General features: G+C 44.3%; 2 pseudogenes; both read left to right on the top strand.

The window, feature by feature from the left end:
* LOC123068035 (uncharacterized) overlaps window positions 1–4,368 on the top strand; it is a 90,696-nt pseudogene extending 86,328 nt beyond the window's left edge.
* Window positions 4,369–4,745: 377 nt separating this feature from the next.
* On the top strand, window positions 4,746–20,813 carry LOC123068034 (uncharacterized; annotated as a pseudogene).
* Window positions 20,814–22,029: the final 1,216 nt, after the last annotated feature.

Genomic DNA, 22,029 nt, shown 5'->3' with positions numbered 1-22,029 from the left:
ATTTATTAATTAATCACGTAGTCATTACAATCTTGTCTCACTCGATCCAACACACAGGTTGGGACTGAGTGAAACATTACCCACCACACATCATTAGAACTAAATCTAGTGATGCCTTCGGTGACGACGACGGGTGTAGTAGCAAATAGGCCCTAGCACGATCAACAGACCTTACCACTGTCACCCTGAGCACAGCCTGAGGCTGCGGTACCCGTTCCAATATTCACGATCGCATCCACATTTAGCTTTTACCATCCCATCGCTCAGGCCTCTTCCATTTAATTCTTTACCTGCCTTTATTTAAACTGCTTCAGTTTTCCTGGTTCATCCATAAGAAAAATAAGTTTGCTCTCATATATTCATTGCATTTACCCAATATTATCAGGACCCAATCCATACCAGAGCGAACTAAATCGGATTCAACCGGCAGCTCCTAGAATTTCCACAGCTCATGACGAAGTGCTTTTGCTTTCGTACATCTCATCACTGCATGGAAGCCATCCTCCTGTTCCAAACCGCAAATAGTACATGTTGGCAAGGCCACCAAGTTCCTTCTCCAGCGATTATGCTGCACACCTAGCGCTTCAGAGGCTAGTTTTTGGCCAAAGACTCGAATCTTCGGTGGGACTTGAGCTATCAAAATACCATGCCAGATTTGAACTATGAGGTTGATTCTAAAATATGCGACCATAATTTTGATTTTCACTTTGATTGCTAGAATTATATATGAACAAGACATCTGCATTTAACTTGGTATTTTTTCCATGAACGGGACCCTTGCACGGCTAGTTCTTAGCAAAATTTTCATGTTGTGCTTCTATCTATCCAAACTTTATACTACTCTGGTTCTCTTCCAAGAATCCATGTTTGCAATCATCCTGTGTACGAAGTTACGACAACAACTTCACCAGATTGAATAGGCCTGGGATATGTGATGTATGAAGCCTTGCATCTCTGTACCCGTGTGACTAATAAATTTTTTCTCTGTCATGTGTGGTAAGCTTGCTCCAGATGTGGAAGATCAGTTGGAGAGAACGTTGTTCCAAAGAAAGCAACACCGTAGACGTCAAATATGATTAAGCTGCAATTTCGACTAGTACATCTGAACGACAGTAGATACTAGATGCAAAGTGTAAAAATGGCATCAGTCTGAATATTGGGAGCCCCAGCATGGATGGTTGTGTGTTATTGGCTGACGATCTTGATCGGATCTTGTAGTAAATATATTTCAGGGGCCTCATCAACTCTTCCTTGGTCTAGCTTTTGCAAATGTCGAATAGCGTAGAACTTGTCCTGCACCTGGTAGGAAAGATCAGAGCTTATGAGAGAGGAGGCGGATCTACTGAGACATTGTTCGCGCTTCCCGTGAGGCTTCTGAGTCCATTAAGCTGCATGCCATGATATACCTTTTCTAGACTTCCAACCCCGTTAAAGGTCCGGCAGCAAATTACTGGTGAGGCCATGGAGTGGCACCGGTCATGCAGGACTGAAGGTATATCCGTGGAAATTCCCCTTCAGTGCTTTGTTTTGCCTATTGCATCCATCTACATATAGTATAAACAGATTCGCTTACTGGCCATTTTTGTTAGGAAAAACGATAGCTGAAACTCACGGCTTAAACAAGTTCAGTGTTTACTCATTGCAAGCAGACTGTCCAATCTCTCCAAGTAGAAAAAGATGGAACTCACAAACATGGTTAAGAAGGAACAGCAAAATGCATACAGAATTAGGCAGCCATCAACAGGTCTAGGTTTCTTAGTTTCAAAACAATGTGCAGTTTTCACTAGGCGAAAGTCAGAAAAAAGCATTGTAATAAATTTCAGATATAGGTTTCATAACGTAGCCATCCAACAGAATTAGTGGGGTCTCAAGGGCAGCTTTAAGCCCAGGTTCGTTTGTATTGAGGGCAATCTTCAGAATTGTATAGCCTTTATGTTGTGTTGGTTCCGCTATCTCGATGATAACATAAGGTAAGAATGGAGCACTGATGGCAAAAAGGAATAAAGAAAGAAGCGGAACTAATGCATCATCGACTTGAGATGCAAGGTACGTAAGTGCAATTTAGATATGGGAGGTCTGGACCAGATTTCCCCTGTTTTTATCATGGAACTGTTGCAATGGATTGGGAGCTCTTGATTCAGATTTCAGAGGTCCGTGTTCCCTTTTTGACATAGGTGAAGGTGTAGTTCCAGTAGTAAAAATGGCATTTCCGCGAAACACAATAAGCATGATGCTCTATAATGCCATTTTAATGCAAATGCTCATGGCAATATGATGACCCGATGAGTTCTTTCATAGCAGGGAATCCACTATATATATATATATACAAGCGAGAGTTTTTCCACCACCACACAATCCACACATGGTAGGTCCTCTGTTGGATGGTTGAAACAGTCCATATTCCACTCTTTTCATTCTGTGATATTTGAATTAGAGTAAACCAATATGAAAGGCACATTCAGTCTCACCAAATTCATGAGACGATACGGAGTGGTTTGTCCAGCGGCCCCAATTCCGGGGCTCCTCTCAGCTCCTCTCAGTCAGCTATGAAAAACCTGCTTCAGCGACTTTCTGCCAAGTTTCCTGTCAAGGACCTTGGATCACTTCATTATTTTCTTGGTATTGAAGTGCTTCCCAATTCCGGGGGAATAACTCTTAAACAGAAAAAGTATGCTATGGATTTGTTGCAGCGTACTAACATGGCGAATTGCAAAGCAGTTTCAACACCAATGTGTACACATGAGAAGCTTACTCGTGACTCCGGACGTGGACTGAATGAAGCTGAAGCCTTCAGGTACAGAAGCACGGTGGGAGCCCTTCAGTACCTAACCTTAACACGGCCAGATCTTTCATTTGCAGTAAACAGGGTCTGTCAATACTTATCATGTCCCACTGATGTTCATTGGGAAGCCGTCAAGCGCATTCTTAGGTTTGTCAAAGGAACAATATCCACTGGTCTGACCATCCGTCGATCGCCATCAACTCTGCTAAGTGTATTCACAGATGCCGATTGGGCGGGCTGCGGCGACGATAGGCGATCAACAGGCGGGTTCGCTGTATTTTTTGGACCTAACCTCATTTCTTGGAGCGCACGGAAGCAGCGTACAGTCTCGAGATCGTCGACCGAGGCGGAGTATAAGGCGTTGGCAAACGGTACAGCCGAAGCGACATGGGTGCAGTCATTGCTAAAGGAGCTGCAAGTTGCTCAACCTCGAGCACCTGTTCTATGGTGTGATAACCTCGGCGCGACGTACCTCACGGCCAACCCAGTATTCCATGCACGCACCAAGCACATTGAGGTGGATTTCCATTTCGTGAGAGAGAAGGTTGCCATGGGAGCTCTCGACGTTCGTTTTGTTTCATCAGCTGATCAAGTCGCCGATGCATTTACTAAACCTCTCATGAAGATCATGTTGACTCGATTGCGGTCCAACCTCAACCTTTGCATAGTCTGAGTTTGCGGGGGAATGTTAAACAATCGAGTCATATCTTGGCTGATTGATTTGGTTAAGATACATTCCTATACGAGCTATGTAGATTGATCCTTGGGATCTCATGTAATCTGTTGTAAACTTGGCAATCAAGGTTGCCCATGTATAAATACAAGGTAAAGCCCGTGGGGATGATCACGGCAAAACATTCTCTGACTGGCACAACCAAGCACAGCAATAGCAGAGGCACAACTAGGACAACATGGACGACGCACATGCATGGTCGCTTCGCAGGTCTGGTGTTGTATGTGCCTCGTTGCGAATCAGTGAAAACTATCAACAACAATGTATGCCACCGCCAAAAATAAACAAACAATACTGTACACAGTATAATCTTTTCGTATTGTTTAATGTGACAAAAACGGTGGGGTTCAGCTATCTCAATGGTAACGAGCAAGGTTTAGAATCCATCTGCAGCAAAATAAACAAAAGCTAAGAAAAGGTGCCTCCTACAGCTAACACCACAATAGCTATCAGTGTTCTGGAGCAAAACATAACTGAACAAATTCACAGAGAAATAGCTGCAATAGAGGGATTAATGCGTCATCGATTTGACATACAGCAAACTACTCCTTTTCGGAAAAAAATCTATTCAAACTAATACTACTCTGATTCTCTTCCAAGAATCCATGTTCCCATTCATCCTGTGTACGTAGTGTCGACAACAACTTCACCAGATTGAATAGGCCCGGGATATGTAATGTATGAAGCCTTGCATCTCTGTATCCGCGTGACTAATATTTTTTCACTATCATGCAGCGTAAGTTTGCTCCAGATGTGGAAGATCAGTTGGAGAGAACGTCGTTCCAAAGAAAGCAACACCGTAGACGTCAAATATTATGAAGCTGCAAGTTCGACTAGTACATCCCGACAGTAGATACATATGTGTTTCTCATGCGTGCATACTTGCAAAGTGTAGAAATGACATCGATCTGAATGTCGACAGCCCCAGCGTGCACGGTTGTGTGTTATTGCTTGACAATATGTGAACGATCCTGATCAGATCTTGTAGTAAATATATTCCAGGGGCCTCATCAACTATTTCTCTGTCTAGCTTTTGCAAATGTCGAATATGCTAGAACTTGTCCTTGCATTGAGCCTATCACAGAGGAGGGTGATCTATTGAGACATTGTTCACGCCTCCCGTGCGTCTTCTGAGTCCATTAAACTGATGCCATGATTTACCTTTTCTAGATTTCCAGCTCCATTAAACGTGACACAAATCACTGGTGAGGCCATGGAGAGGCACCGGTCATGCAGGACAGCAGGACTGAAGGTATATCCATGGAAATTCCCCTTCAATGCTCTGTTTTGACAGTTGCATACATCTACATATAATATAAACAGATTTGCTTACTGGCCATTTTTGTTAGGAAAAACGACAGTTCAAACTCACGGCATAAACAAGTTAAGTGTTTACTCAATGCAAGCAGACCATAGCCAACCACTCCAAGTAGAAAAAGATGGAAATTACAAACAGGGTCTAGAAGGAACAACAAAATGCATACAGAATTAGGTAGCCATACAACAGGTCCAGGTTTCTTATTTTCAAAACAATGTGCAGTTTCCACTTTCCACTAGGCGAAAATCAGGAAAAAAAAAGCATTGTACTATGTGCTTCCTTCGTAAGCATAGTAAATTTCAGATATAGGTTTCATAACGTAGCCATCCAACAGAATCAGTGGGGTCTCAAGGGCAGCTTTGAGCCCAGGTTCGTTTGTATTGAGGGCAATCTTCTGAATTGTATAGCTTTTATGTTGTGTCGTTTCCATTATCTCGATGATAACAGAAGTTAAGAATGGAGCACTGATGGCAAAAAGGAAGAAACAAAGAAGCGGAACTAATGCATCATCGACTTGAGATACAAGGTACAAAAGTGCAATTTAGATATGGGAGGTCTTGACCAGATTTCCCCTGTTTTTATCATGGAACTGTTGCAATGGATTGGGAGATCTTGATTCAGATTTCAGAGTTCCGTGTTCCCTTGTTGACATAGGTGAAGGTATAGTTCCAGTAGTAAAAATGGCATTTCTGCGAAACACAATAAGCATGATGCTCTACAATGCCATTTTAATGCAAATGCTCATGGCAATATGATGACCCGATGAGTTCTTTCATACAAGCGAGAGTTTTTCCACCACCACACAATCCACACATGGGAGGTCCTCTGTTGGATGGGTGAAATAGTCCATATTCTACTCTTTTCATTCTGAGATATTAGAGTAAGCCAATATGAAAGGCACATTCGGTCTCACCAAATTCATGAGACGATACAGAGTGGTTTGTCCAGCGGCCCCAATGGCTGGCTGTTTTCCCACATCCTTAATTCCTTATACGGGAGTTCTTGAGGAATTGATGCTTACCAGGGCACCAGGAGAACACACTCCAAATTTCTGACCCGCGCCGGACTGCCAGGATTTGCTCTGCCATGATCCGCCACACACCTGCTTGCCGTCGAGCTGTCAGCTGTCCGCTCATCCGCTGACGAGGGTGACAGGTCGGAGAGGTTCAGGGGAATCAATGCTATAATCATTACAGAGTATAGTGGTTGCATATACAGGGGGTGACCAATACAATTGAAGACTAAGGGAGGTCGAGTCCCCGACGGGATCGTGGAAGTAGTGGAACAAGACCGAGTCTTCATTCTAACAACCACAACAACAACAACGGCAGGCTTGACAATGTTCAGAATGGAGCGAATGTCGATGAAAACTGCCATGGGGACTAGGGACACTGGTAGAAAAAGAGGCTTCCGTCCAGCCCCATTAGTCGCGAAACTGTAGGAACCGCGACTAATGAAGTCTTTAGTCGCAGTTCGGCAGACGAACCGCGACCAAAGGCTTGGGCCAGGGCGCTCGGTGGCCAGCTGGTGCACGTGAGGGGCTTTAGTCGCGGTTGGCCAGGCCAACCGCGACTAAAGGTGCCCAAAGGCCTTTAGTCGCGGTTGGCCTGGCCAACCGCGACTAAAGCTCCTCCCCTATATATACCAGTTCAGCGCACTCACTTAGCCATTTGGTGCCACTTCTCTTCACAAGGGGGTGTAGGTTTGCTTTTGGTTCCTCTTATGCACACAAGGTGTTTGATGAAATGCCCAACAGCGTGAAACAAACATGATATGAAGTGTTGGAGCCACACTTGAGGTTCCTCCTCGATCGCGGTTAGCAACTTGAACCTTTCATGCATGTGTGTCATTGATAAAATATGCATGTGTGTTGTTCATTGTTTAATTTCTATTGTTTATAGCTAGTTACTTTAACAAATGCATGATGGTTAATTATATATTTTATATTATAATAATGCAGATGAATCGGCAATGGATGTACGGTAACCGACTCTCCCGCGAGTTCACTACGGGTTTGAAAGATTTCCTCGTAGTGGCTAATGCGAACAAGCAGAAGGGTTTTGTTATCTGTCCATGTGTTGACTGTAAGAATCAGAAGGGTTACTCTTCCTCAAGAGAAGTTCACCTGCACCTGCTTCGGCACGGTTTCATGCCAAGCTATAATTGTTGGACCAAGCATGGAGAAAGAGGGGTTATAATGGAAGAAGATGAAGAAGGGGATGATTTCATCGATGAAAGCTATCTTGCTCATTTCGGTGATACTTTCATGGAGGATGCTGAAGGTGAAGGGGAAGGTGAAGGGGAAGGTGAAGGGGAAGGTGAAGGTGAAGGTGAAGAAGAGGCACGTGATGAGACCGTTGATGATCTTGGTCGGACCATTGCTGATGCACGGAGACGCTGCGAAACTGAAAAGGAGAGGGAGAATTTGGATCGCATGTTAGAGGATCACAGAAAGTCGTTGTACCCTGGATGCGATGATGGTCTGAAAAAGCTGGGCTGCACACTGGATTTGCTGAAATGGAAGGCACAGGCAGGTGTAGCTGACTCGGCATTTGAAAACTTGCTGAAAATGTTGAAGAATATGTTTCCAAAGAATAACGAGTTGCCCGCCAGTACGTACGAAGCAAAGAAGGTTGTCTGCCCTCTAGGTTTAGAGGTTCTGAAGATACATGCATGCATCAACGACTGCATCCTCTACCGCGGTGAATACGAGAATTTGAATGAATGCCCGGTATGCACTGCATTGCGTTATAAGATCAGAGGCGATGACCCTGGTGACGATGTTGAGGGCGGGAAACCCAGGAAGAGGGTTCCCGCCAAGGTGATGTGGTATGCTCCTATAATACCACGGTTGAAACGTCTGTTCAGGAACAAAGAGCATGCCAAGTTGTTGCGATGGCACAAAGAGGACCGTAAGTCGGACGGGGAGTTGAGACACACCGCAGATGGAACGCAATGGAGAAAGATCGACAGAGAGTTCAAAGATTTTGCAGCTGACGCAAGGAACATAAGATTTGGTCTAAGTACAGATGGCATGAATCCTTTTGGCGAGCAGAGCTCCAGCCATAGCACCTGGCCCGTGACTCTATGCATCTACAACCTTCCTCCTTGGTTGTGCATGAAGCGGAAGTTCATTATGATGCCAGTGCTCATCCAAGGTCCGAAGCAACCCGGCAACGACATCGATGTGTACCTAAGGCCATTAGTTGATGAACTTTTACAGCTGTGGGGCAGACCTGGTGTCCGTGTGTGGGATGAGCACAAAAAAGAGGAATTTAACCTACGAGCGTTGCTTTTCGTAACCATCAACGATTGGCCTGCTCTTAGTAACCTTTCGGGACTGTCAAATAAGGGATACAATGCATGCACGCACTGCTTACATGAGACTGAAAGTGTACATTTGCCAAATTGTAAGAAGAACGTGTACCTTGGGCATCGTCGATTTCTTCCGAAAATTCATCCAGTAAGAAAGAAAGGCAAGCATTACAACGGCAAGGCAGATCACCGGCCGAAGCCTGCGGAACGCACTGGTGCTGAGGTATTTGATATGGTCAAGGATTTGAAAGTCATCTTTGGAAAGGGTCCTGGCGGACAATCAGTTCCGAAGGGAGCTGACGGGCACGCAGCCATGTGGAAGAAGAAATCTATATTCTGGGAGCTAGAATATTGGAAAGTCCTAGAAGTCCGCTCTGCAATCGACGTGATGCACGTTACGAAGAATATTTGCGTGAACCTCCTAAGCTTCTTGGGCGTGTATGGGAAGACAAATGATACAAAGGAAGCACGGCAGGACCAGCAACGTTTGAAAGACCCTGATGACCGGCATCCGGAATGGTTTCAAGGTCGTGCCAGCTACGCTCTGACCAAAGAAGAGAAGGTCATCTTTTTTGAATGCCTGAGCAGTATGAAGGTCCCGTCTGGATTCTCGTCCAATATAAAGGGAATAATAAACATGGCGGAGAAAAAGTTCCAAAACCTGAAGTCTCACGACTGCCACGTGATTATGACGCAATTGCTTCCGATTGCTTTGAGGGGGCTCCTGCCGGAAAATGTTCGAGTAGCCATTGTGAAGCTATGTGCATTCCTCAATGCAATCTCTCAGAAGGTAATCAATCCAGAAGATCTACCACGGTTACAGAACGATGTGATCCAATGTCTTGTCAGTTTCGAGTTGGTGTTCCCGCCATCCTTCTTCAATATTATGACGCACCTCTTGGTTCACCTAGTCGAAGAGATTTTCATTCTCGGTCCTGTATTTCTACACAATATGTTCCCCTTCGAGAGGTTCATGGGAGTATTAAAGAAATATGTTCGTAACCGTGCTAGGCCAGAAGGAAGCATCGCCAAGGGCTATGGAAATGAGGAGGTAATTGAGTTTTGTGTTGACTTTGTTCCTGACCTTAAGCCGATTGGTCTTCCTCGATCGCGGCACGAGGGGAGACTAAGTGGAAAAGGCACGATCGGAAGGAAATCAACGACATGTATGGACGGCCATTCTCTGACTGAAGCACACCACACTGTACTGACCAATTCCAGCTTGGTGGCTCCGTACTTTGAGAAACACAAGAATATTTTACGCTCGGACAACCCGGGGAAGCCTGAATCCTGGATTAGGAAGGCCCACATGGAGACTTTCGGCAGTTGGTTGAGAAAACATTTAATGAATGACAATGATGTTGTAGATCAGCTGTACATGTTGGCCAAGACACCATCTTCGACTATAACGACTTTCCAAGGGTACGAGATAAATGGGAATACATTTTACACGATCGCCCAAGATAAAAAGAGCACCAACCAAAACAGTGGTGTCCGCTTTGATGCAGCAACCGAGAATGGGCAAAAGGTCACATATTATGGTTACATAGAGGAGATATGGGAACTTGACTATGGACCCTCCTTTAAGGTCCCTTTGTTCCGGTGCAAATGGTTCAAGCTAACAGGAGGTGGGGTAAAGGTGGACCAGCAATACGGAATGACAATGGTGGATTTCAACAATCTTGGTTACCTTGACGAACCATTCGTCCTAGCGAAAGATGTCGCTCAGGTTTTCTATGTGAAGGACATGAGTAGCAAACCGAGGAAACGGAAAGATAAGAAAACGATCAGTACATCATGCGATGATCCAAAGCGCCACATTGTTCTTTCAGGGAAAAGAAACATCGTGGGAGTGGAGGACAAGACAGACATGTCAGAAGATTATAATATGTTTGCTGAAATTCCGCCCTTCAAAGTGAACACCGACCCAAGCATTAAGTTAAATGATGAGGATGCTCCATGGATACGGCACAATCGTAAGCAAGCAGGGACACAAGGGAAGAAATGATGTGTAATAATTTATTGTACCAAACTTTGTTGAATGGATCATGTGAATTATATTACCCGTGATGTGTTTGGTGTCCATTTTCGAATGATTCGAGATACCACTGATGATACATGAAATTTGGAGTGATTTAGTCATACTCCTGCCTAGGCGTATAAAATTTTGAATTGAATTAGTTTTATTTTTCTGAATTTTTTGATATATTATTTGTATTTTTAACATTTTGAATTGAATTAGTTTTATTTTTCTTAATTTTTTGATATATTATTTGTATTTTTAGAATTTTGAATTGAATTAGTTTTATTTTTCTGAATTTTTTGATATAATATTTGTGTTTTTAACATATTGAATTGAATTAGTTTTATTTTTCTGAATTTTTTGATATATTATTTGTGTTTTTAACATATTGAATTGAATTAGTTTTATTTTTCTGAATTTTTTGATATATTATTTGTATTTTTAACATTTTGAATTGAATTAGTTTTATTTTTCTTAATTTTTTGATATATTATTTGTATTTTTAGAATTTTGAATTGAATTAGTTTTATTTTTCTGAATTTTTTGATATAATATTTGTGTTTTTAACATATTGAATTGAATTAGTTTTATTTTTCTGAATTTTTCGATATATTATTTGTATTTTTAACATTTTGAAAAAGAAAAAGTATTTTAAGAATACCTTTAGTCGCGGTTGGCCTGCCCAACCGCGACTAAAGGTCGTTGCGCGCGGAACGAAAACCCCGCCAAAAAGCCCTTTAGTCGCCGGTCGCCTCCCCAACCGCGACTAAAGGTTACCCTTTAGTCGCGGGTCGCCTCCCCAACCGCAACTAAAGGTCCCTTTAGTCGCGGGTCGCCTCCCCAACCGCGACTAAAGGGGGGGGCTATAAATACAGGGGCCCGACCCGTCGCGGGCATTTCTCGTCTTCTCTGCCGCGCCGAAGGCCTGCCGCCGTCGCCCTCGCCCTCGACGCCGCCCGCCGTCGCCCTCGCCCTCGACGCCGCCCGCCGTCGCCCGCCGCCCCCTCTCGCCCTCGTACGCCGCCCGCCGTCGCCCGCCGCCCCCTCTCGCCCACGACCGTCGCCCGCCGCCCCCTCTCGCCCATGCCGGCCGGCCTCCCTCGCCCACCGCGCCGCCTCTCGCCCGCCCTCAACGCCGCCGCCCGCCGTCGCCCGCCGCCCCCTCTCGCCCACGTACAGAGAGCTAGCGAGATCGTGGAGAGGGAGAGAGAATTTTTTTTTTGTTCTTTTTAATTTTAACTAGTTAATTAGTTTAACAAAAACGATAAAATAACTTAACAAAAAACGTATAACCGTAAAATAACTTAATTAACAAAAAACGTATAACTTAACAAATAACCGTAAAATTTGATAATTAACAAAAAAACGTATATACGGAGAGGGGGCGGCGAGGGGGCGGCGATGCGCGCGGTGTTTTTTTAGGGATCGAGAGGGGGCGGCGAGGGTTATACATGTGTGTTGTCCTCGCCTCCCTCTCCGTGACGCCGTCGTCTGCCGCCCCGTCTCGCGCTCTACCGCGACACCCTCTCCCACCCCTTCCTCGCCCCCTCCTTTTGCCACCGCCCTTTCGCCACCGCCACCGCCACCGCCCCCCTTCTTCACTTAATTAATTTGTTTTTACTACATGTTTTCAGGACTGACATAATGGTGGACGATAGAGCTGACCCGATTATGGACAACTATGATCCGGACGGTGAAGCACATATGTTCGGCATCATAAACGGCGATATTCTATATGTGCCGACCGGACAAGAAGAAGATGATATCTCTTCTTATCTGAACCTTGACGGTGAAGATGAAGGGCGCCGTCAGCAAGATGATGCCGAACAAACGTCGATAAACGACGATCTTCAAATGGAAGTAGCAACCACCTCCGGCGCCGAGGTATATATATATACATTGAGCCTCTGGTGATACAAACTAACTGATTTGAATAAATATGTGTGGACTAACGCGCGCGACTCTCTTTCTTATTTTAGCCCTCGGCCGGATCGTCGAAACAATCGAGTACGTCGTCAAAGCGTGGCGCAACCAAGACGATGAAACAAGGAGAAACATGCACCATCGAGGTTGTCGACAGTGCAACCGGCAGGCCGCTGGAGCCCCGCAAGAACGCCACCAAGTTTGTCAACCAATGCGGAGCCATTGTTAGAGACAACGTCTCGATCACCGTCCAGGAGTGGAATAAGCCAAAGAAGGCACGAATTGCTGGTTTCACTTTTGTCGATAAGAGAACAAAAAAAGATTGCTTCAAAAAGCTTATGGAACATTTCGTTCTACCTCCGGAATACAACAAATTCGATGAGGAGGGTAACAAGATTGAGGAAAACAAGGAGAGGAGGAGGCTAGTCAAACAGTTCGCTCTTCATAAGATGGCCGACGCATTCCGGAAATTCAAGCAAAATCTAGCCCATGACTTTGTCAAGCAGAACAAGACTCCGGATTTCAAAGGACAATATGAGAAACTGAAACATGATTGGCCAGAATTTGTGAAGCAAAAGAAATCGGAGCAGTTCATTCAAATATCGAAAAAAATAAGGAAAATGCGGCTAAGAAGGAGTACAATCATATTATGGGGCCAGGAGGGTATCGCCTTTGGGAGCCTAGGTGGGAGAAGATGGAGAACGAGCTGAGGGCGCGAGGAATCCGTCCAGGTACGGAGGGATGGGACCCAAGGGCCAAAAGCTGGTGGTACGGGCATGGGGGAACGCTGAACCCGGAGACAGGGGACTGTGTTTACCGGGGCAAAATAATTAAACCCACCCAAGCCCTTATTGACGCAATGAGGGATGCTCAAGAGGGGAAGATCAAGTTCAACAGAGAGAACGACGCGCTGACAAAAGCCCTCGGGAATCCTGAACACGGAGGACGTGTACGAGGCATGGGGCACATTCCGTGGAAAATAGGGTTCCCCCAGAACGATGACCCGTACGGTTACAGAAGCCGGAAGAGAAAGATGGATCGGGAAGCAGATGTTGTGGCGCGGTTGGCATCGGAAATGGATGTGATGAAGAAAACCGTGAGTGTACTAGTAGCCGAACGAGATGCAGCTCGGGCGCAGCATGAAGATCATCCAGCGGATCTCAGAAGCCAGCAGCGGAGAAGCAGTGTGGCTTCCACGGAGGCCCCACCGGCTGGTGCAGATGCACCGACGATCGAAATTACTGCACCGGAGCCTCTGGTGGTCGAAATTACTGCACCGGAGCCTCTGGTGGTCGAAATTACTGCACCGGAGCCTCCTCGCTACCCCGTGGACGATATAAAGGAGATGAAAGAATGTCATCTGTATTATCCTATCGGGAACATGTCCATGAAGGTAGCCATCGGCAGTGCTTTACCATGTTTACCTGGAGCACTCCACCACAACAACCCCATTCAAGATGGCTATGCTCGTGTCACGGTGGAGGACATAGTCCAAGGGTTTGAGGACCTGGAGATTGACATTGCTACACCTGAAGGGGAGAAAAGACTTGGAGATGTCAAGCGCCATTTCATTCTATGGCAAAAGAAGTTTATCAAGTTTCCAGGCGAGGCGCCAAGGACAACAAGTCCACCCCCCTACGGTGGTGGCGGTTCACCTACACCTCCGTCACGTCAGCCGACGCCCCCCAGTCCACAACGTCCGGCGGGTGATCAGACGCCGCCCCCCAGTCCTCGTCCGGCGGGTGATCAGACGCCGCCCCCCAATCCACCTCCGGCAAAGAAGCAGAAGCAGTCCTGGATTATTAACCCGGACCCTTATGTACCTAAGACCACAAAGGTACCGGAGCCATCATTGAAGCCTCTCCCCACAAGGCCTTGGGAACGTAGTGCCGAGGAAACTGCCGCGGCCGCGGCTGCTGATCATGAGAAATGGAAGGCGGACTGCAAGAAGAAAAGAGAGCCCGAGCCCAAGCCAGTATTTTCTGATGAGCAAAAGAAGTGGGCTAAGTCATTTTTGAGCACACCGTCCCAAGCCGCGAAGAATCTGCCTGACGACTATGCACGTGAACTTCGTAGGCAGGCACTCATGTTGAAGGAGAAGAAAGAGCGGGCGGAGAACCAGGAGAACAAAGCCTTGGAGGAGGCCGAGAAAACGGAATTAGAAAGTAAAAAAAGCGGGAAACGAGTTGCCCAGCTCGGGGAACAAAGTAAACAATCGATTGCCCCGCTTATAGTGAAAGCCGCCGGTCCGGATGACCCCGATATCATAGCAGCTGCGGCAGCACATGGATTGACTGTAACGAGTGCCAGAGAACAAGCGGCCAACTTAGGTATTACTCTTCGTGAACTGTTAGGCCTTGATGAGGCGCCAGTGAAGGAGGTAGTAATTACATATGTGAAGAATGGGCCTCTCGTCGAGCCTGCGCAGGAAGAGGATCTACCTCCACAAATGAAAGGTCTGCTGAAATGGTACAAGGGTTACATAAAAAATAAAAACGCCAAAGAATATATTTATGCGGAAGTTAGATATGAGCATCACTTCAAACATTACTATGTACAAATTCATCTGAGTGAATTGTTCCAGCTTTTCAATCTGCGCGAGCTCGACAAATCTATCATCAGTTGCTACGTTCTGTAAGTGATTTATTTCTACCCCATCTCGTTCATATTGCCTGCACTATATATATGTCCTAACTATATTGTTGTGTCCGCTATTATACATGCAGAATGAAGATTAAGGAATGCAGAGTAAGGAACATCCATGATGTTGGGTTCATTGACCCACACATCGTTAATGGATATGTGTTGGAGCATCACCCCGCCGACATGGAGGCAGACCTGTGGCAGTTTCTTACAAAGCAGGAACTCAAAAGTGATATTCTATTTCCTTACCATTTTGGGTGAGTGTTTCTGTCTTGAGCACATTCTCTTTTGTTTACTCCATGCATGGTATGTGGCCGGCTAATCGATGAGTTATGCATGACGTACTGTGCATGTATCGTGTCCGCAGGTTCCACTGGATTCTGCTAGTAATTAAAGTTGACACCTCAGAATGTCTCGTCCACGACTCTCTGAATAAGGATCCAAAGCTTTGGGTCGACATGAGAAGAATGCTGCAGAAGTAATTATTTTCATTCATTTGCGCTCTATATCGATCGGCCTATTTCGTTCATTTCCTAATATCAAGTAACTAATAACTCTCTTGTTCATTTAATTTTCTTTGCCTCGTAGGGTTTGGAGACGGTTCGTAGATACAAAGGTCGGTGAATTCAAAAAAGAGCTAGAATTCAAAAGGGCAAAGGCTAAGAATGGTGAGGATATTCAGCCAGCGGGGACCAATCTATGTGCATACTATGTCTGTGAGATGATCCGGAGATACACCTCTGAGCGGGTTCCGAGTGATACCAATGCTCAGAGGAATAACCTCCGGATGATGCTTAGTCCAGAAGCTCGCTTCCGACCACTTCAAGAGGAACTAGCTGGATGGTTCAGGAGGGAAGTCCTCCATCCTAAAGGAGAACACCATTACGAGGACGTAGAACTTTATATGCATTAAATTATGTATGGAAACTTGTTCAAAATTGTATATGGTCATCCGATGATATTGAATATATATTGTATATTCCTCTTGAATTCTTTTTGGTTCTAATTTCAAATTTGTTTGAAATTGTACATTCATATGCATGTATGTAGTACCGTAGAATATGTGAAACTCCTTCAAAATTAAAATAAAGCACAAAAGAAATAAAACAATACAAATTAAACAGAAAACAGGTTTAGGGGGGGGGGGCTAAAACCCTAAACCTGCGGCGGCCTTTAGTCGCGGTTGGCCAGAAGAACCGTGACTAAAGGTCCTCCGCCCCGACGGCCGCCTGGCGCCCACGTGGACGGGCCTTTAGTCGCGGTTCTTAAGCAACCGCGACTAAAGGGTGGGGCCTTTAGTCGCGCCCGTTCGGTCGCGGTTGCGCAACCGCGACTAATGGCAGTTGCGAACCGCGACCAAAGGCCCTTTTTCCACCAGTGGGAGCCCCTTGGTAACTGAGCGCTAGTAGGAACATTTAACACTTGAACTTCACCTAATGCTACCTTTTCCTGGACAAAGTGCATGTCTATCTGTAGGTAAAGCTGAGCCCTTCCTCTACTCAATCAAAATTGTCTGTATTTCACCATGGGTAGTTCTTGTTCACAGCAAAACTAAATTTCAGGCATCAAAGCATGCATGCTCTCACAGTCTTCCATCCTTAGAACCACAAAATCGTTCAAATTACATGCTTTTTTTGGTCAGTATCAAGGAAAAGCTTGTGATTGGCCAGCATTATGTTTGCTGCTTTGATTATATCAGATAAATTGCATGCTAATGCGAGGGGGGTTGACTGTACAGATCACGAGCAAAGTCATGTGACCAAATTCTGCTGTTTTACTCTCTTACATTAGTGATTGACAGAATAAAGTTGCCAAGGGGGGATGTGAGGGAAAATGAAGTGTAGATTCAGCTACAATTAGGCTTTCATTTGTTTCTCTGGTCAGTACTACAGAGGGAATGCTTCTGATTCCAGCACTATCGGTTGCTTTGGTTATATTAGTTGTGTGCTGCCCATGAATCCTGATGTTATTAGCCCCTTAGGTTCCTGATTTAATGAGTACAACGACATGATTGAGGCGAGAAGAGGGGAAACTGGTGAGCGAGTGAAGTGTAAGTTCAGCTGAATTACTCTTTGGTTAGTACACGGAGAAAATGCTTGTGATTGGTCAGAATTTTATGCTTTGCTTGATTATATGGCTCCTAACGCAAGTGCTTGGGCATTCTGCATCTGTGATATTGATACTAACGGACAATGGTACATATCAATAGCAGGGAAATAGTCTTAGTACTGATCAATTACTCTTTGTTTGATTTATTGTGCAGGGATCCCTAATATGTTGAATGTGCTCTTGAACATCCCTTTTCTTTTTGTCGGAATCGCCAAGCTCATCTTGTGCCAATACAAGAACTACTTCACGCTATGGTGCTCACTCAACGCCCATACCAATTTTTATTCCTGTTCTGACTCGCTTATGTTTTGAAGCACTCTGATGTTGATCCTGCTGGCAGCTTGCAGGGGGAGCTCTGGAGTTGGACACTCTCCTTTGCTGGTTTCACTGCTGTCGGTATTGGTTCATCCTACTACCATCTCTACCCGAACGATGCCACCTTAGTTTGGGACAGATTGCCTGTGAGTCTTTCCTAGATCTTCTGTGCCGTAGATCTAACATTCAGCATCATGATATTTACATCATCATGTCCTATTATGTATAGTCCCAAGCTTGTTGCCAATACATGTACACAGTGCATAGTCCCCAGACCCTAGGAGTTGCTCCTTCTTTCTTGATTTTAAATACTGTGAGCGCTGACATATAAGCTTATTTCTCTAGATGACGATTGCTTTCACGTCTATCGTGGCCATTTTCATCATTGAAAGGGTTGATGGTAGGGCAGGAACAAAGTCCCTTGCACCCCTTGTTATTGTTGGTGCACTGAGCATCCTGTATTGGAGGCAAGATCTTTTGATTTTTTATCCTTCTCTCAGAAATATTTCCTTCCTTTAACTTAACTTTCTTCTCTATTATGTAGTTTCTTTGATGATCTTCGGCCATATGCAGTAATCATGGTTTTTAATTTCAGTTTCAACAAAATTTCAGCACCAACTAAAATCACTGAAATTCAGTGGAATTCAGTTATTTCAATTTGCATTTCAGCCAAAAGGCCGAAATATTCATTTGAATTTAATTAATATTTGAAATTTTCAAAAAATATTTTAAAAAATGTTTCATTTCTTGTGTACTACTGAATTTGCTGAAATATTTTGACCGAAACGTATTATTTCAATGTCTACTGAAATTAATGAAATTCAGTGAATTTCAGTGTCATTGAGCACCGCTTAAGAAGAATGACAAGCGTGACCAAAAATCAGTTTGGTTTCATGCCTGGGAGGTCGACCATGAAAGCCATTTTCTTGGTACGATAACTTATGGAGAGATATAGGGAGCATAAGAAGGACTTGCATATGGTGTTCATTGACTTGGAGAAGGCCTATGATAAGATACCGCGGAATGTCATGTGGTGGGCCTTGGAGAAACACAAAGTCCCAGCAAAGTACATTACCCTCATCAAGGACATGTACAATAATGTTGTGACAAGTGTTCGAACAAGTGATGTCGACACCGATGACTTCCCGATTAAGATAGGACTGCATCAGGAGTCAGCTTTGAGCCCTTATCTTTTTACTTTGGTGATGGATGAGGTCACAAGGGGTATACAAGGAGATATCCCATGGTGTATGCTCTTTGCGGATGATGTGGTGCTAGTTGACGATAGTCGGACGGGGGTAAATAGGAAGTTAGAGTTATGGAGACAAACCTTGGAATCGAAAGGGTTTAGGCTTAGTAGAACTAAAACCGAGTACATGATGTGCGGTTTCAGTACTACTAGCTGTGAGGAGGAGGAGGTTAGCCTTGATGGCCAGGTGGTACCTCGGAAGGACACCTTTCGGTATTTGGGGTCAATGTTGCAGGAGGATGGGGGTATTGATGAAGATGTGAACCATCGAATCAAAGCCGGATGGATGAAGTGGCGCCAAGCTTCTGGCATTCTCTGTGACAAGAGAGTGCCACAAAAGCTAAAAGGCAAGTTCTACAGGACGGCGGTTCGACCCGCAATGTTGTATGGCGCGGAGTGTTGGCCGACTAAAAGGCAACATGTTCAACAGTTAGGTGTGGCGGAGATGCGTATGTTGAGATGGATGTGTGGCCACACGAGGAAGGATCGAGTCCGGAATGATGATATACGAGATAGAGTTGGGGTAACACCAATTGAGGAGAAGCTTGTCCAACATCGTTTGAGATGGTTTGGGCATATTCAGCGCAGGCCTCCAGAAGCTCCAGTGCATAGCGGACGGCTAAAGCGTGCGGAGAGTGTCAAGAGAGGGCGGGGTCGACCGATTTTGACATGGGAGGAGTCCATTAAGATAGACCTGAAGGATTGGAGTATCGACAAAGAGCTAGCTATGGACAGGGGTGCGTGGAAGCTTCCTATCCATGTGCCAGAGCCATGAGTTGGTTGCGAGATCTTATGTTGTTGTTGTAGTGAATTTCAGTGAAATCTCACTGAAAGTGAAAACCATGGAAGTAATCCAGTTTGTTCCATGCATTGTAAACCTGTGATGGCTATAGTTATTCCACCAATGTATACACATTCAAGCTACTGGTTGTGGACAGCAGGTTAGTGTTATTGTCTCTCAATATCACCAGGGTGTATGCAGTTCCATTATTTGTGTGGATAGCTATATGTGATTCAAGTTAATGTACTGGGTTATTTCATAGTCGGTTTTCTCACAGCATAAGAACTGGTGATACCTTTTTCTTCTTGCAGCCTGTACTCATGATGCTTGGTTATAAAAAACTCACTAGAATTTTCAATGTTCCCCTTAAGTTCTTATTCTCTCAATACCATTGACCTGTGCCAAAATGATTCCTTTTGCCCAGTCATGTCTGCTGTTACCTAGAAATTTATAAAACAGTCAGCAGTCCCAACTAATATAAATGTGTATTAATTGCTACTTTCTGGTTGTTGGCCCTTGATGAAGTTGCTACAAGAATGAGTTATGTAGAAGCATAAGAGCAATTTAAACATAGGCCACTGCAAGCATTTATTCTAAGCACACTTTTTTGCGAGGGTTTTGTAAGCGCATAGATACTTCTGTTCTGATTTTTCAAATTGATTTCAGGATTTTACCTTCTTGCCAAAGTAGAAGAGGCTGCGGACAAACCTATATATAGGTGGACACATGACATTGTTAGCGGACATACTCTTAAGCATCTATGTGCTGCGATGGTACCTGTTTTCTTCACTCTTATGTTGGCAAAGAGGACAATTGAACCTTACAGGTATACATCAACTTACTCAATGCATTGCTTGAGTCTATTTTTGTATAGTTTTAGTTGGATTGAACCACTTTAATTCGATCTTGGTATTCCTCACTCTTCTTTGAGCATACAAATACACCAAGTGTTACCAAATATCAATAATATTGCCATTCCACTGCTTTACCAAAATTTTGATGTTTTCGCTCTTTATGAGGTTGGTTTTTGTTTACTTTGGTTACTACTCCCTCCGTTCCTAAATATTTGTATTTTTAGAGATTTCAAATGGACTACCATATACAGATGTATATAGACATATTTTAGAGTGTAGATTCACTCATTTTTCTCCGTATGTAGTCACTTGTTGAAATCCCTAGAAAGACAAATATTTAGGAACGGAGGGAGTAGAATGATACCAGAATAAGACATCTGCAGTTAAATTGTTGGTGTTTATAACATGAACCAAAACTTGCACGGGTAGTTCTTAGCAAACTTTTCATGATGTGCTTCTGTTTATTCAAACGATATAATAGTACTCTGGTTTGCTTCCAGAGATCAATGTTCGCATTCATCATGTGTATGTAGTTTTGGCAACAACTCCACCAAATTGAATAGGCCTTGGATCTATGTATCCATGTGACTAATGTTTTTTCCTCTGTCATGCAGGGTAAGCTTACTCCAGATGTGGAAGATCAGTTGGAGAGAATGCCGTTCCAAAGATAGCAACACTGTAGATGTCAAATATGATTGTGCTGCAGTTTTAACTACGTCTGAACAACAGTAGATGCATGTTTTTCATATGTACCCCTGAAGTGTAAAAATAGCATAAATATGAATACAGGAGCCCCTGCCTGCACAGTTGTGTATTATTGCCTGCTAATCGAAGTTCGTATGTGGTTGTTCCTGATCAAATCTTGTACAGGGAGGAAAAATGTATATCAGTGGCCTCATTAACTCTTTGTGCTAGTTTTTAGGAACCTCCAATCTGAGACTGCATCCGCTTCAGTTGTTGCTGCTCTTCGGAGTTCAGTAAGATGCATGCTATGGGCTTGACATCTTCCGTGTGTGCACGATAATTTATTTGATTGCCTGTCTAAGTGATGGATGGATAGTTCAGGTTTCTTACTCTTTCAAAAGAAAAAAAAGGTTCGGGTTTTTAGCACAGAATAAGAAGGAGTGCATCATCAATTTCGGATACAGGGGCACATAACAGCGATATAGAGGCGGGAGCTCTGGACCCAGATTTGCCCCGTTTTATCATGCAATTGTTGCCATGAATTGGGAACTCTAGATTCTGATTCCAGGTTCCATGTATTCGTTTTGATAGAGGTATACGGCTGATTCCAGCAGTAAAAATGGCATTTTTGTGTAACACAATAAGCATGATGATCTGCCATGCCATAGTAATGCAAATGATCATGGCAATATGATGACTGATGGTCTTCTGTAGCATAGCAGGGGAATGGACACTATTTGTAAGCAAGCGGCAGTTTTGCCACCACCACACAACGCATACATTGTGTTGGCTGGGTGAAACGATCCATACTCCATGATCTTTGTTTCCGAGATATTAGAGTAAACCAATAGAAAAGGCATATTTTGCTTCAGTGAATTTTTGAGGCTATAGATGGACCTGCCCCTGTTGAGCCAACATCGGAGAAGAGCCAATATAGGCTTGGGAGGAGTGCTAGGACCGGAACAATGGGAAGGAACTGATCGAAAAACCGACAAGGGATTTGTCGGATTTTGGGGTAAAATGCAGGATAGTTTAGAAGATAATCGCTTCTACTTCTAAGTAATCTAAGAAAGTAAGTTTTGGCGAATTTTCTCATACTCTTTATTCACGATGGGTGCAGTAGGTTATCCAACGGTGCACGTCTGATGGCAAGATCTAATGGCTGCTGTTACTTGGCTTATTTCTTTAGTTACTGTTTATTGCAATTTAGTTCAGCCAGGGGCTTTGCTTAGACCATTTACCTCATATTTTACTCTTGGTGATCGCTGAACCAACAAGGGATAACCGACTGTGCCATTCA

The sequence above is a fragment of the Triticum aestivum genome, chromosome 3B (genome assembly GCF_018294505.1).
Source record: "Triticum aestivum cultivar Chinese Spring chromosome 3B, IWGSC CS RefSeq v2.1, whole genome shotgun sequence".
Lineage (NCBI taxonomy): Eukaryota > Viridiplantae > Streptophyta > Magnoliopsida > Poales > Poaceae > Triticum > Triticum aestivum.
This window is presented reverse-complemented; position numbering and strand designations above follow the sequence as displayed.